General features: G+C 44.1%; 1 long non-coding RNA gene across 1 annotated transcript; it reads left to right on the top strand.

Annotated features, from left to right (window-relative positions):
* The first annotated feature begins 1302 nt into the window (after window positions 1-1302).
* Window positions 1303-8422, top strand: LOC121078691. Its single transcript, XR_005824693.1, has 3 exons — window positions 1303-3925; window positions 4125-4221; window positions 7191-8422. It is a non-coding gene; the product is annotated as an uncharacterized LOC121078691 (long non-coding RNA).
* The last annotated feature ends 8108 nt before the right edge of the window (window positions 8423-16530 follow it).

The raw sequence follows: 16530 nt of genomic DNA, 5'->3' as shown, positions 1-16530 counted from the left end.
TGCCTTCTCCTCTTGTCCCAGCGGTCCATCCAGCCCCCCTTGGCAATCCTTCACAACTCATTTGCACATTTCTCCATAAATGTGCCTGCAGTAAAGAGCCTTTCTTCTTGAAAATAACCACCACCAAGATTTAATGAAGAGATTTAGCTTTTTTTGATGAGGCTGTTGCTATAATAGAGTTTGCCTGTCTGCGTAGTCCCAATGGTGGAGAAAAAAACTCCAGTATGTTTGCTACATTAGCGTTATCTGACCAGCTAAAAATTAAAGCCAAGGATTGCTTGTATTGAAAGAAAGCAAATAAAATTTTCTTTGCTCAATATTAGAACAAAAAGATATGAACATATCTGTAGGTGGTATGGAAATAAGCATTTGCTAGTATATAGCTGTGGGAAATAAATTGCCCCAAATTATTATTATTATTATTATTATTATTATTATTATTATTATTGCTATGCCAGTCTGACTCATCACAATTCTGACAGATGCTAAGGAAGATTTTTCAGGTAGCAGCTTGCAGTGACACAGTGGTGTCTGCACAAAATAACAGCGGACTAGGAAGTTGAAAATGCATACACTAGTAAATACTGCCTCATCTGAGGAGTGCCTCAGAAATACAACAGGCTTACCTGAACAGCCTGGGTGCAACGCTTTAGAAAGCCAGTTTGGCAGCTCAGGGATTATCTTTAATCATTCAAAGAGTCAGGAAGATGAAATTTCTCATAAATCCTTCTCCCACTTGGTGTAACTCCTATGAAACCAGTGCGCATTTGTGGGGACAGGAAGGAGAAGGGGCTTGCTCACGCCTTGCCCTTCAGTGTTGCCCTGGAGCAAATCAGCAGAAAGGTGAGGACACTGTTGTTTCTGCTCATTTAGTACGTCTCCACTATGCATCTCCTCTTTCTTCAGTCTTTTTGTTGTAGCTATGACTTTCCTTCTGCAAATAAATGTCCTGCAGGTTATTAGCCTGTCTGCCATTTTCTGAAAAGAGATTTTTTCATCTAGGCTCCGTGAGGTCTTGTGAAAGGAGCCCCAGAGGTTGTGTGTGTTGGGGAGAAGGTGGTGGTCTTTGCACATCAGATTGCAGAAGACGTGCTTTCCAGGTCTGCATGCTACAGCAGGGAGAATTTCTGGGACCAATGCTAATTCATATCTTGGTTGAATCAGCATTGATTAAGCAGGTGATAGAAAACAAGGACATCCTCTTACAGCTGTAATTCAAACAACATTACACTTGCTAATTTACATAAAAATATCTTTAGATTTTTACAATAAATGCTTCCACATAAGAACCTGTCATTCAATGAGGAAATCACTGTTTTAGAGGTCTGACTTCAGTCCATAGCCCGAGTTTAAAACCAACTTATATTTGGAGTTTAAAACAGATATTTTCTATGCTGCCAGTTTGATCTTTGCCTGCCAGAAGTACAGGTCCCTCTAGTGTCCTTATTACAAATTCTTGTCAGCTTTTATCTTAACAACACCTGCCATTAAAGTCAACAGTTTCCTCACAGTAGTGTTTTGAACACCACATTACTACACAGTACATACATCAGGACTGTACAGTGTGATATGTAAATGTCACTGTTACAACACTTGGTCAATATGGATTTTTTTTCTTTCTATGGTGGGCCTCTCTGTATGGGTTATGAGAACTAAAAGAGTCTGCAGCAAGACCCTGCCAGGTAGTTGCTCTCCAGCCTGGCCAGAAATAAGGATCCGGGCGGCTGTACTGCCTTCAGCCAGCAGAAGTTGAGCTCCCAGAGGCAACTGCAAGCCTGGCGCTAACGCAATGTGTCCCTCTGGAGGAATGGGCTAACTGGGAGAAAAAGGGGGTTTAGCTCTTGTTAGCAATTCTGTAGAGCCTCCTCTGATCCTGTTTACAGTCTTCTCCAGTTGTGCTGGGATGGCAGGTTTTACATTTCACCAGTTGATGGAGTAGGTGTAGATGGCCCTTGGACTGGTTTGGGTGCAGGTGTGATTGAGAGTATGGGACAGCTGGGGTGGGAAGCCAGGTGTGATTATTGTCCATTAGTCAAGCGTGCCTTGTTCCTGATGAGACGGCCAGTTGCATGGCTCCTACCAGAGGGAAGGAAAACATTTCTTTTAGTTGGGTAGTTTGTAATCTCCTTGGGGACTTGCTGAGGTGAGAAGAATGTTTGTGGCTGCCATGCAGATGAAGAAGGCAATTGCTTCCTAAAGCTTTCTTTTTCCTTCGTGCAGAGGAAGAAAACCATCAAGTTCTAGTAGCAAAGTAATGCTCAATTTCAAGTCCAACCAAACTATGATTCTGCTGAGGAAACCACTAGGAACTATTTAACAAGGCAGTAAATCTAATTGCAGCATCTTCAGTATTCAAGTCAATTTGTTGTCACTTTTCTCCTGTAGCAGAATCACCACCAAGATGATCTCTGCTCCCTCAGCTTTCCTGTAGCGAAGATCCCCATGTCCTCACTGATGCGTGGCTGGATGTCTGTGCTATGGGACAGAACTTCTGCTTTTGTGATTTATCCATCACAGACCAGTGCCAAGCACTATAATCTCAAGGTTCCTTCTGCAATGACAAATAACTTGGCTTTTGGTCTCATAGATAGACTTGCTCACTGGAACAAGGTTGTTGTTACCCCATAAAAGATTTCATCCCACTAATAAGGAGAGCAAGAAGCATGTCAAAGAGACAGTAATTAGTATAGGGCAGCTGAACACTGCAGCCTGGTCTGATAGGGAACATTTCAACTTACTTTATTTTCAGAATTGTCACCTGAATCAAATGTTTATGGAAAAGTGGCATTTGCCTACTGTTTCTCAGGCTGAGAAATAGGTGGTTGATACAATAATATCCATTTGTTTTTAAAGAGCTATTTAGTATGGGCAGAGTGGGCTAACTCTCTCAAACGGATATGGAACCATGCTTTCCTTGGGAATACACAGAAATAAAAACAGCATGTTTGTTTTTGCCTGGCTCATTTATTGCTTACAGTTCGACTGCTTTTATGGAGGCAAGGTGAATTTAAATGCAAAGCAGGAGAGAAATCCACTAAGAGGAAGATTAAGGAGTCTTGCCATTACAGCAATGACAGTATGAATCTGAAGAGCAAGCACAGGTGAGACTTTATTTTTTGGATGCCCGCTTTCAATTGCCATCACCTGAGTGTGGCTGGCAGAGGGTGCAGTAGCGCAGCTTGCTGCCTCTGCTTATCAGGAGAGCCAGCTTCCAAAGGCTCAATGTCACGGAGACTTTCAGAGGGTCCAGAGTGACCCAACTACATCAGTGCTTGCTGCTCTGCTTCCGACCTTGCAGAAAGCATTTATCGCTGGGGTTCAGTTTGGGGGGAAAGGCTTGGGTCAGGCTATTTTCTCAGAGTGTTGTGTCCTCCTTTGAGCTTTTTCCATGTCTCGATTTGAAAAAAAAAAAAAAAAAAAAAGTTTATTGGCAAGGGGATGGGAACAGTCAAATTATTCGAATTTAGAGCCCAGTGCCAGTACCTACTGCCAGTAGCCTTGCGCCCATCTTCCCTCGTCTCATGTGTGTACCTACTGCAACATCTCAGTGCCCATCTTCTCTTGTAACCACAGCTGCTTTGTGCACCTTGGTGACAATCTGCCCACTGCTGGCTGCCACCCCCCAGCACTCAGTGTCCATCATTAGCTCTTGTCATATTGCAGGAAAGTTATTCCTACACTTATGACTGCGGGATCAAGTCACTACACTACATGTATTAAAATCAGTGTAAATATAATACTTTACTCCTGCAGAAAGTCTGGTCCTGCTTCAAGGATAATACTGCTGATTTCACTGTAGTGGGAAAGTGCAATGCAAGGAGAGCAACGAATGCTATCAGAGCTCTTACAAGAGACAAAGAACTGCATTCATTGCAGAATTTTCTGTTGCAGATCATAAAAAACAAATGAAGAAATGTTTTCTCAAGTCAGTGTTTACTTTTTCCTGCCTGTTTTTTAATGTTAAGAATCTTTTTGGCCATATTTAATGATGTTGAATGATGTGTTATTCCGTGCAATGGGATAAGCAGCAACAGATTTGTGCTGAAAAATGAAGAAAAAGAGCTGAGGCAGATGGTAAAATCTACCTTATGATAATTAATACCTGGCTGTCTTCCTTGTCATAGGAATCAGTCCAATTTTTCCATCCTGAGGGACAAAGAAAACTCCAGCCCAATTGACTGTTAGTGTGGATCGGCCAAAACTGCAAAGAAAAAAAAATGTGTAAGTGTCCATGAGAGAGCACAGAGCAGCTCTCATTTTGCATCTTACTGGCAGCACAAAGTGACCAGCACTTCTGCAGCAGATTATGGGGTCACATCTCCTGTTATGGTGAAACATTCAGAAAGCAGAATGCATAACTACGGATACCACCGTGATGTCCTCTCTGCTTCTCAAAGTACTTCTCCTGTGGTTAAATAATACTCTGAGGTACTACGGTTGTGCTATTCCTATCTGCTCTCATTGCTTCTTCTTTTTTTTAAATTAATTAATTAATTTTATTTATTAAATATTAATGGAATATGCTGAGCTGGAAATGTTGTTAGTCACTGCATTCTTTCTCATCCCTGGAGTTGTATGTTCATTTCCAGTTTGTAAAAATAAGCTGTTTATTCCACTTCCCAGTCCTACATGAGATGGTTCTTCTTTTTCCTGTGCTGGCTCCCTGTAGTTTTATCACATCTTACTGCCTACCTATGTGCTTTTCTTCAGCCATGGAGTTTTACTGCTCCAGAAAATTGGTGGCATGAGCAGCAGAACAATGGTGGTCAGTGCAAAAGGCTCTTTGTGTTGAATTAATTGAAAGTCTCACTGTTGATTTCAGTGTCCTTACTTATCCTGGATGATTTGGGGGATCATTTTTTTTCTCTGGTCGTCTCCAGTCTGTCAAAATAGAAGATCATGTGCTCTGTACTCCCACCTCCACTCACCTTAAGCATCTCCCTTCACTGCTCTTTCTCCCTGTGCTCTGTGCAGGCTTTGCCAGGTTAGCCCATCTGCTGAAGAGGCTGCCACGGGAGAGAGATGAGTTTAATTTCAACAGTAATTAGCATGGGCACCATTGCTTCAGGGGACAGGGCAGAAAATGGTGGACTTCAGTTATAACAAAGCAGACTGAGGTTGGGTATTGGACGAAAAACACCCTTTTCAGTAAAAAAAAAAAGATAGTGAAGCCCTGGGATAGATAACCGGGGGGGGGGCGGGGCATGTGGACATTTTGCCAGATCAGACAAACATGCGAGGCCTGCTGTGGCCATAGGTGATGCTGTCTTGGAGCTGAAAGTTGGACTGGCTGCCCACACTTGGTCAGCTCCTTGCTTTTCTGTGGCTCTACAATAGCTTGGTTTCCCAAGGAACTGTCACAGTATCAATAACCTTATTATCATTGCATTATTACTTTCCAGTCAGAGACTGCAAAAACTAATGACGAAGTGTCCCCTAGTTTCACCATTCCTCACACAGCACTGGTCTTTTCTGGAGTCATCCTGAGCCATCTCCTCTGAGTCAGATGTGTGCAGATGGATCCCTGGAGTGTCTGTAGGACACGTTCATGAGTAATTACCTATCATCTGGAAGGTTAGAAACAGAGCAGCAGCATACACATAACCTGTCTTCTGCATTTACATCTAACACAAGACTAAGAAATATCTCTAGCAGACCAGTGTGGTGGTTTTACTCAGGTGGGCGGCCAGGCTCCGCCACAACCGCTCTCTCACTCCACCTCCTCAAAGAGGAACGCAGAGAAAATACGATGAAAAGGGCTCCAGGGTTGAGATAAGGACGTGAAGATCGCACAGTAATTATCATGACGGGCAAAACAGACTCAGCACAGGGAGATAGTAAGATTTATTGCCTATTACTAATAAGCTAGAGAAGCGAGAAACAAAGGAAAGAAACCAAAAGCACCTTCCCCCCCCATCCACCCTCTTCCACCTCCTCCCCTGAGCGGCGCAGGGGAATGGCGGAATGGGGGTTATGGTCAGTCTATAGCGCTTCTTTGCCACAGCTCCTTCTCGATCACTCTCGTCCCCTGTGCTGTGGGGTCCCTCCCACGGGATGCAGTCCTTGCTGAACTGATCCAACGTGGGCTGCCCACAGTCAGCAGCTCTTCAAGAACTGCTCCAGATATGGGTCCGTACCACGGGGTCCATCCATCAGGAGCAAACTGCTCCAACATGGGTCCCCCACAGGCAGCAGCTCCTGCCAGGTCACCTGCTCCTGCGTGGGCTCCTCCCCACGGGCTACAGGTCCAGCTCGGAATCTGCTCCGGCAGGGGTCTTCCACAGGCTGCAGTCTCCGTCGGTGCAGGTCCACCTGCTCCACTGTGGTCTCCTCCACGGGCTGCAGCATGGAACCCTGCTCCACCATGGTATTCCATGGGCTGCAGGGGGACAGCCTGCTCCTCCATGGTCCTCACCACAGGCTGCAGGAGACTTCTGCTCCAGTGCACCTCTGCAGACTTCTGCACCTCTCCCCCTCCTTCCTCACTGACCTTGGTGCCTGCAGGGCTGTTCCTCACTCCTCTCTCTCTCCCAGCTGCTGTGTAGCAAAGCTTTTTTTTTTTTTTTTCTTAAATATGCTCTCACAGAGGCACAAACAACATTGCTTAATGGCTCAGCTCTGGTCAGCAGCGGGGCCCTTATCTAGCATGGGGCAGCTTCTAGATTCTTCTGACAGAAGCCACCCCTATGGCCCCCTGGTACCAAAACCTTGCCATGTAAACCCACTACAACCAGAAAGCCCTCCAGCCCCACAAAGGCTTCTGCAAGATGGATTACTTGCTACCTAGCACCTATACAGAGCAGGGAGAAGCACATATGCCTACGGAGATGGCTGGGAGGAACTGCAGTGACTACTGGTTTTGTACTGCTCCTTCCCATTAGAGAAGCAAGAGCTTATCCAACAGTTTATCCTACATCCACATCTTATCCTTTCTTCTTTAATACGTATGAGTCTCAATCAGGACTGATCAAAATACTTGAATGAGAAACTAACCAGCACAGGGGATTTATTCTTGACCTACTTTATGACCTATTTTTTTTTCATTTGTATACTGCTAGAAAATTGCATGCTTGGTTTTGACACCCTGTATGTTAAACATACAGAAATGTTTCCTGACTAGCGTATGCCAAAACATTTCAGCCACTGGATTGTCAGATACCGAGTTCACTTCAGCTATTTGCTTTTCATAGCACAGGACTCACCCGCATGAGGAAGACAAGTAGCACAGCTTTGCCCTGACCTTCAGGACAGCCTTGTGCAAATGACACTCCATTCCCAGGACCTGTTAGGATCCTCCCCACTGACCTCACTGGGAGTTACTCTGTGCACAACAAACAACTACCATCCAACCTGGTGGTGACAGCAGGGCAACCTCGGTTTGGCCATTTAGGGGCACCAGAGGGGCTACGACACAGATGTTAAACTGAAAGGCAGTAGAAACAGACATGTAACTCTCTGGGCTCCTTGTAACCCTCACCTATTTTTAGTAAAATTTGTGGAAATGTTTCTGCATCATTGCTGTTATCTGACTGATGTATTTTCACTTCCATTCTGTTTGGAATAAATCGATCTGTTTTCCTAACCCATCACTAAACACAGCCTCGTTGACTCAGGATGCAAGGCTCATCACCTCATACTGGAGGTGGGTCCACGGATGGAGCTGCACGAGATACAGCTGAGAAAGCTGCAGAGATACTGTGGCCCTTTAATCTCATTTTATATTTCAGCAATTCATAAATACATCTAGTAAAAAAGACATACACAATTTATATTGGTTTCTAGTTGCTACTAAAATGAAGTTCTGGAGGTTCTGGGAAATTATTCTGGATGCATTGTAAGCGTAGTACTGTTAACACAGCAGTTAAATCCACTTATTATAAACTGAATATTTCTTCCTTAGCAGTAAATAAAGAAAATCTTATAATTCTTAGACAAGGAGAAGAAATATATCTGTGAAAGCCACACCCTAAACAAAGCACTGTTGTCATCAAGGCCTCGGGCAGAATGAAGGCATTAAGTCCCAAGAATACATCTTCAGGGTGGGCAGATGGCAGTCAGTGTGACTTACACCTTTACTTTTCTATTTATGACACCCCTTTACATGCCACTCCTTGGTAGAGGCTGCAGACACAAGCCTAACTTTGTACAGCTTCAGTCGGATACAAAGAGATTCTGGATGTTTACCTGAAAAGCCCTCTTTAGTCTGGAAACTGCTGATACCTTGAAGATACGACAAGTTTATTCTGTTTCATGGGACTTCTGTGGCAGAGGAGGTTCCTGGTGCAGGACATACACAGTGCTGACTATGTGATGTTTCACTGTGTGCTCATTTCATCAAGAGAGATGCTTCTGTTGGCTGTTTGCTTCTTTTAATCGCAAGGAAGTACAGTGGGATTTCTCACATTGTAACTCTCTAATAAACTTTTCCAGGGCTCGGGGCTAGTATTTGGCCTGAGCTTTAGAAAATATTCAGGTCAAAGCTCATTATGTACAAACTGTTTTTCTTCCCTTTAAACCAACATGAAAAAAAAAAAAAAAAAACACGGAAGAAAAAGCTGAAGTCTCAGTTCTGCAAATGGAGCTCAGCAGTTCCGAATGCCAGTGCAGTGGCATTTCTCCAAGACCTGTGTTTGCCTCCTGTCATATGTGTCCTGGGGAATGCCTGGAGACTGCACATCCTGCACATCCAGAAAGTGTTTGGGGAAAATTTATAAAGAACAAGCGTTATGGAAATCTTAGCTCATCATTATTTTTTAAATCACTCAGACCACAACTGTGCAAGAATTTGCAGAATTTTAGAGAGAGCTGTATTCACAGGAAGCAAAAAGTATAGGAAATATATGATCTCTCTTCAGAAGCGATCCTGTTTTTTTCACACATCTCATGAAGTCATTGATTCTTCAGAACTTCTCAAATCAGTCCAGACTAAAAGCAATGCCGCACAATCGGGTTTGATGCTCTTTTTGCCACAGTCAAAGTGAAAGCTCCCTTTGTAAGCAGTAAAGCCCTGGAGGGAATGTGCTAGGCAAGAGAGATTAAACCTTCTTTGTATTGTATAACAAAACACATTGTAAGGTTGATTACAATAAAAGCCTTCTAAAGTGACAGCATTGGGTTCCTTCTTTTTCTTCCCCCTTAAGCTGTAACATAGTTATAAAAAGAAATAACATTTCGGTAAAGTGCATGGTCATTCAGTGTTCGGGATCTGGATAAAATGTACATTCATTTTGCATGGACAGAGAGCTTACCAGTTTGGTCCCTGGGGGTGAGCAGGGAGCTGAATCTCTCTAGGCTTTTGGGTTGTAAATGGAAAAACTTACCTTAAAAAAAACACCCTGATACTGGTTTGAGATTGGCCAGTTTTATGTCAACTTTCTCCAGTAGGCAGTTTCATTAATGTCACAGCAATTTGATAGGGGTTATATTACCCACGAATAGTGTCTATTTGTCTGTTGCTTTTAGGGGATTTTTTTCAACATGCCCGGGTTAAAGTCAGAACACGGAGGAACTTCCCAGCTATAATTCCAAACTTACTCACTGCAATTTGAAAATCTTTCAAATGTCCCATAGCAGACAGAGTTAGTCAGAGCTCTACAGAGACCTAATAAATCTTCTTGTCCAAGTAGGCAGCCTGTCAGTGGACAACACATTACATTTTCCTGGGACGGACCAGGACTGAGTGAGATGCGATCCCATCGTCTTTGTAGAACATGGTGGAAAAATGTGGAGAGGAACTGCACAACTCACTCTCTCCTCTCCTCTCCTCTCCTCTCCTCTCCTCTCCTCTCCTCTCCTCTCCTCTCCTCTCCTCTCCTCTCCTCTCCTCTCCTCTCCTCTCCTCTCCTCTCCTCTCCTCTCCTCTCCTCTCCTCTCCTCTCCTCTCCTCTCCTCTCCTCTCCTCTCCTCTCCTCTCCTCTCTTCATTTTACTTCAGGAAATTCAATGAGATTTACTCTTGTTTACCTGGGGAATTCAAAGTAAAAGTCAGAAAATGTAAACTAAGACAGCAGCCTGCCCTTTTGAAAGGAAAGACGTGATTTCCAATCTCCACGCACCACCTGCACCCCGCAGGTTAATGCAGTTCAGCATTTATCCGGTTAGGAACAGAACCGGTCAATGAACAACACCTCTCATCAAGCTGAGCCACAACAAAGTATCTGATCTGAATTTTTCTTAATAGAAAACCATTTAGAGTGATAGCAAAGCTTTCCTACTTTTGTGTTAGTTGCATTTTCTGCCAGCAAACCATCCCAACATATCTTTTCCAGGAATAATTTGGGTTATGATAATACACTTTCATGAAGAGAGACTGGAAAGATTAGACATGCTTGCACTGGGAAGATTATCCACGCTTGTTTTGGAAAGGAGGGGTCATGGAAAAAATGACTGCTTTATCTAAGGTATATCAGAAATCTTTAAATGTGTTTTTATGCAAGAGCGGGGAGATATTTATTTAAAAAAAAGGCAAATTCAGATTTATAAAAAAGAAAAGCAAATTTAGTAAGATTTGAGACTATTGAACAAATAGCAAGAATAGACAGAAGTGACAAATGTGGCACTGAACTGTACTGGTTGGATGGCTGGAAACCCTCTGACCTTTCCCTCGATTATCCCTCCTGTTCACGAACCGTGGAGTTTACACCATCTTTTGTTCATCCTGGCCACCGTGTCTGATCTGCACCAGCCCATAAGTCTTGTACCCATGTTTCAGTGCCTGCATCAGCTGCCCACCAACCACCACCCCCAGTTTTTAAGGGGGAAGGTGGAAAGGACGAAAGATCCTTGACAGCTTCCGTCATGTTCGTGGGGTTTTGATACTCCAAGCCCATGTAGGTTTACATCCCCATGTCTCTGACTAGAGATTAAATGATCCCAAATAGAAATGAATGCTGAAACAAAACACCATAAAAAACACAGAGTGCCCCAAAACTGCGGGCTTTTTGTATTGTTTTCTTTTCAGATGTTAAGCACTATCCAATAAGTCCATGTTTACTTGAGGAGAAAATGGTTTCAACTAAATGTAAGGTGAAGTTTCTAAACAGTCCACAGTGGTTTCAAGGAATCTAGCTTCACATTTGGCTGTAAGAACAAACAAGCAAACAAACAAAATTCCCAAACAAAGTAAGCATCCCTTAAGTGTTTGTTTTTTATATATTTTTAGATAATATTTTAGATATTATTTATGTTTGTGCTCTTCTTAGCAGAAAGTTAGGAAAAGAAATTTCTTTGGGATTTTGATGAACAACTGCATGTGTTTGCTGGAAGTAACAGTCTTTTCTCTCTTTGAAGTTTCCTTCTCCAGAGCTAGGTGCCGAGTAAGGGACAACCTTACTGCAGACCGTGTATGTAAAGCAGTTCCTAGCTCCCTGACACCTTCACTTTCTCCCTGGGAGCAGAATCTGCCTATCTGCAAATGCAGTGTCTCGGTCCAGGCCCTACATAAAGCAACTATATTTACTGAGAGAGGAGAGGAGAGGAGAGGAGAGGAGGGGAGGGGAGGGGAGGGGAGGGGAGGGGAGAGGAGAGGAGAGGAGAGGAGAAGGGAAGGGAAGGGAAGGGAAGGGAAGGGAAGGGAAGGGAAGGGAAGGGAAGGGAAGGAAGGGAAGGGAAGGGAAGGGAAGGGAAGGGAGAGGGAAGGGAAGGGAAGGGAAGGGAAGGGAAGGGAAGGGAAGGGAAGGGAAGGGAAGGGAAGGGAAGGGAAGGGAAGGGAAGGGAAGGGAAGGGAAGGGAAGGGAAGGGAAGGGAAGGGAAGGGAAGGGAAGGGAAGGGGAGAGAAGAGGAGAAGAGAAGAGAAGGGAAGAGAAGGGAAGAGAAGAGAAGAGAAAAGAGAAGAGAAGAGAAGAGGAAGAGAAGAGAAGAGAAGAGAAGAGAAGAGAAGAGAAGAGAAGAGAAGAGAAGAGAAGAGAAGAGAAGAGAAGAGAAGAGAAGAGAAGCCATCTGGTTTATCCTCCTGCTCCAAAGCAATCACTAATGACCCTGGGGTTTCTTCAGCGTTATTGTTAACAGGGCTGGCTAATCTGAAAACACATATTTAAGCTCTATCCCTTTCTGTTCTGGATCACCACTATCTGTTTTCCTGATGTAATCGGAAATTTGGTTTTTTATTAAGACTTCTAATTCTTGCACTAGTACAGACATCATGGATGTTTGATAGGACAGACTATTTCCCCCCTTCTTATTCCTGCTAAGGACAAATCTATCCCCCAGATTTTTAGGTTCTTGCTGAGTCCACCATTGTTTATAGCTAACTGTAGACCTTTGATTTCTTCCTTGTTATCCTAATTCATTATTGCTAACCCCTTCACTAGAGCAGCAACAGGCAAAGATTTCTTCCACTTCTTTATGAAGTGCATGTCAGCTTTGATTATCAGCTCAGGACTCCTCACCCTGTGGTCAAGGAGGCCAAAATTATCCCGTGCAGCCGTGCATTTATCAAGGGTGCATCTGTCCATGCCTGAATCTTGTCTCTTGCCAGGAAAGAATATGAGAACATTGCCTGAATCCCCAGCCTTGTTACATATTCGGGCGTCCCCTGGCAGCACCAGCAGTGCCCATGCTGGCACACAGCTTGGGGCAGTATTAGTTTCTGGACTAGGCGCAGCAGCTGTTCATTGCTGTGCTGGAGGGGGTCCTGAAAGCAAGCACGTCTTTGAGTGTGAAGTCCAATGGGCAGATATATCCCTCTTGTCCTCACAAAGAGTTTCTGTTTCCTCCCTGGAAACCCTTCCAGGCACCGGGAATCTTGCAGTCTTTGGGCTACAAAACTTTTCCTTGGCTGCCTGCAGCAGAGAGGACAGAGTGCATGGGAGCCTCACAGAAACTTTTTCTCTGGGCTCACTGCAGTGCTAATGAGTGGAAGTTGAGCAAAGCTCAAAAGCAATTCCAAAACAGGGTATAAGATTTTAATTATTGTCGGAGCCTTTCCATCTTCTCAGCCTACTGACACAAGTATTTGATCTCACCACTGAACGATGGATTTGGTGGTACCTGTAACCTCCTGAAGAATGGAAAACCCTTAAGATTTTCCCTAATGCTATCATCTTCAACTTCCAAGGTGAGAGGAAGGCGGTCACATTCCTGAACTGGAATTGCAGATTTTTCTAAAAGATATGAGCTAACATAGAGATTATTCTTCTCAAAATTCACATTCTAATACATTTTGTGCGTGTATTCCAGAGTTTGGGTTAGAAGCACAGATAGGCTGCAAGCAGCAAACGATGACTGTGTGTTTCTTTGTATTGGTATTCATCACAGTGCAGCTGGGGGTGGTTCCCTCTAATGTCCCAACACAGCAGGGTCAGATTGATCTGCTCTGCTGCTCCTGCCTCTGCTCTGGCTGGTGGTAGAAACAGCTGAGCTGAGACAACTGAAATACCATTTTATGTCTCTTGCTCATTCTATTTAAGTTTAGTGCAATTTCAACTTATATCGTGGTTGGGATCAGTTATTTTCCCAAATCACACTGTTGCACTCTAGTGATTTTTAAGGTTGAGTCTCTGACCTAATGCTACATGCGGGGCATGAGGCTTCTACTGATTTCAACTGTGTAAGATCAGGTTCTTCCTTCGGTCTGTCCCAGCTCCTGTGAAGAAACTATTTGTAGGCTTAAATATCTTCCTGATTTCCACTGGGGAATATGAGTTGCATTTGGTCCTCCTGGCCAGGAGAAAGGTGTAGTGCTGTGGTTTTTGGGTGAAGCCGGGGCAAGCACAGCTGAACCTGTTTAAGACCAAACCCTGCCTTGCTGGAAGGAAAGGGAGGGAGCACAAGACCTTGCTTTGGGGGCTTATAAAGAAAGACATTATCTCAGCTGTTGTAATGAGCTCTGACAGTACTGGCTAAGAGATAGTAGGTAAGCTGGTATTGTTTATGGTTATGTAAGTACCCTTTAAAGAAGAAAAGTGGGGTGGAAGAGGTGCTTGTTGCTATGTGCTATGGTGTAGGTACTCTAGTGGGCTGGGTGGAACAAGCCACCCCTTACGATGTGCTCTGAATCATGTTTTCTGACCTGTTACCTTTGTGTTACCAGCCTTTGCTGCTAGTGACTTTGTGTTTCTCTGAACTGCTCGGTGGGCTTAGCAGATTCAGCACACTGAATGCTTGTGTGTTATGGTTTAAGTTGTCCCATCTATGCTGTAGCAAATTTTGTTTGCAGAGGAAAACTTCTTGGTATTTTTTCCTTAAGTATCCCTTCCCTGGTTCACTACTAATCAAAAAAGTGATTTGTGCTGGAAGATTTCTATCATTGGTTCTCTGCAAATGAATCCAAATTATATTCTTGCTGGACTACTGCCAAAGACTTTATCTGTTTCTCACTGCAGCTCTGACTAGGTTTCCTTTTTGATCTTCTAGAGGCGCAAATAACACTTGTAATTCTCTTTCAGTTCAGTAAAGTGTATCAGCAGCTTATTTTTGCAGGTTTTGCTTTCTGGTGCAAACCGTGACCGGTTCCCTGTGGAGTTAGCGTGAGCACAGGATAGGATCCCTGCGGTGCCTCTGAAATACCCTACTCCTTGCATTATACAGCTGTGGTGTCCTGCTGGGTTCCTGTTAGAGTGTGGTTCCACATGCTTCTGCTGTGAAGGCTGGGGCAGGCTATGGCTCGCTCCCTTCCACGAGCACCTTCTTAACCCTGTGGCCCGTCTCTTCTCATAAGCTGTGCTTGGAGTTCATCTGGCAAAAAAATAAACTGTTAGAAGTAGTGGTCACTTTTAAATCCCTGTCTTTAATCTGTTTCCCAGTTTGGTTCAACGCACTTCCAAAAAAGCGGTCAGAGGGTGCTGGGAATGTGCAGGAGGGGATGCAGCTGAGGAGCTGTTTGAAAGCAGGGCTGCCAGCAAAAGAAACTCAGAAATCATAGCTTAGTTGAAGTGGACTTAGCTCTAAATATGTGGCAAGCAAAGTAGGAGTTTTTGTTTTGTTTTTTTTTTTTTTTTTAAAGTTATGCTTCTAAGCCTCTGGAGAGTGTAGACACTTGACGCATAACACAGAGGGAGCAAGAGCACACTGGGTGCTTACCGGGAAGCTGGCAGCTCTACCTCTTGTGCTGCAGGTGTTCAGTAGCGTGCTTGTGCTGGTTCAGGTTAGCTATCTGTGCTCGTAGCCGGTCCCTGTGCTCTTGTCCTCTCAGTTGGAGTTTTGTGATGTGGGACTGCTCCTAGCTCCTGGGGAAGGCACTGTGCTCCCTGGAGGAAGGGAGAGAGACCTGTGCTGTTCCCCTTGGGGGTGCATGGAGACAACACTGGGGAGAGATCTGTTCCCTGAAGAATTGCTGTCCAGATTCAGGAGGTTTGGACACGTCTCCTTCTGCACCAAACTCTTCAGCTTTCTCCCGTCACAAACTCACTTTGACAGCCTCCATTGCCAGCCGACCATCTGATGAATCAGCATTTGCTTTCTCTTGTATTTTCCTGGTGGAACACATTTTCTTTAGTGAGTCAGCAAGCAGTGCAGGTTATGGTAGATGGAGGCATAAATGAAACAGTCCGTGTATGCTGACACTTACTCAATGACAGACTCGTTGAGCAAAACCACCAAATGGGTAGCCATTCACATCAGCATAATCCAATCATACTGTCAAATAATGTGTCCTCAAGATGACCCAGATAGTTGCAGCCTTGTAAGTAAGTTTATGGGGGATCAGGTCCCTCACCCTCACTGTTTTGGAGTTAGCTTGGTATGTTTTTATCACGCTTGCCGCCTGTGAGTGAGGATTTCCGTGAATTTGCCTTGAGGGTGTTTTGGTCTTATTTGTTGTGAGACATGTTACCATCATCTGCTTTGTGAAATCCTACATGGCAAGAGTATGACAACAACTGAAGCACTTCTGATGGAAAGTTATTTGAATGGTTTTGTGTTATTAGTGAAGCTCAGGATAAGTTAGTTATAATGAGTGCAATTAAAAAAAAAAAAAAGTGTGGATAAACTATGTGTGTAGGGGGGCAGCTTGAATTAATTGACCCTGAACGCTTGGGTTGTTTTTGATGTGAGTGCTGTGTAATTGCTCTGAACATCGGGAGTTGTTGCTATAGCTGAGATTAGATAGTGTAGAAAGACTAAAAAATAAGATGTTGCTTTGTACCCCTACAAAGTCATTACTGTTCCAAAGAGTTTTCACTGGGAAAGCAGGGTTCAGCTCCTTGTTCTGCTTAAGTCATGCCTCGCTGTACCCTGTGAGAGCCCCTGTGCCATGTGCCCAGCACCACCCAGAGCTCCAGGATGTGGCTCGGTCCCTTACTGCATGTTAGGTGTGCTTTGTGCCTTAGGGCCGTGGGGGTGAGAGGGAAGTGTGGCCTCTCGTATGTAATTAACATAAGATTGATAGAATATTTAAATGTGAGCTTTAATGGGGAGGGGTGGGGATGGTGAGTCCAGTTACCGAAATATTTTTTTTCTTATTTAAATATCTAATGGTAGTGGATAGTGCTTTTCATTGTCAGAAGATCTGGTGCTTTATGGGCCTGTCAGAGAGCAGTTAGATGTTAGAAACAGAGTATCCTGAGCTGGAAGGGAGTCCAATTCCTAAATAACT

Source organism: Cygnus olor, chromosome 15, assembly GCF_009769625.2.
Source record: "Cygnus olor isolate bCygOlo1 chromosome 15, bCygOlo1.pri.v2, whole genome shotgun sequence".
NCBI lineage: Eukaryota > Metazoa > Chordata > Aves > Anseriformes > Anatidae > Cygnus > Cygnus olor.
Note: the sequence above shows the minus strand (reverse complement) of the source record. Positions and strands in the feature narration are given on the sequence as shown.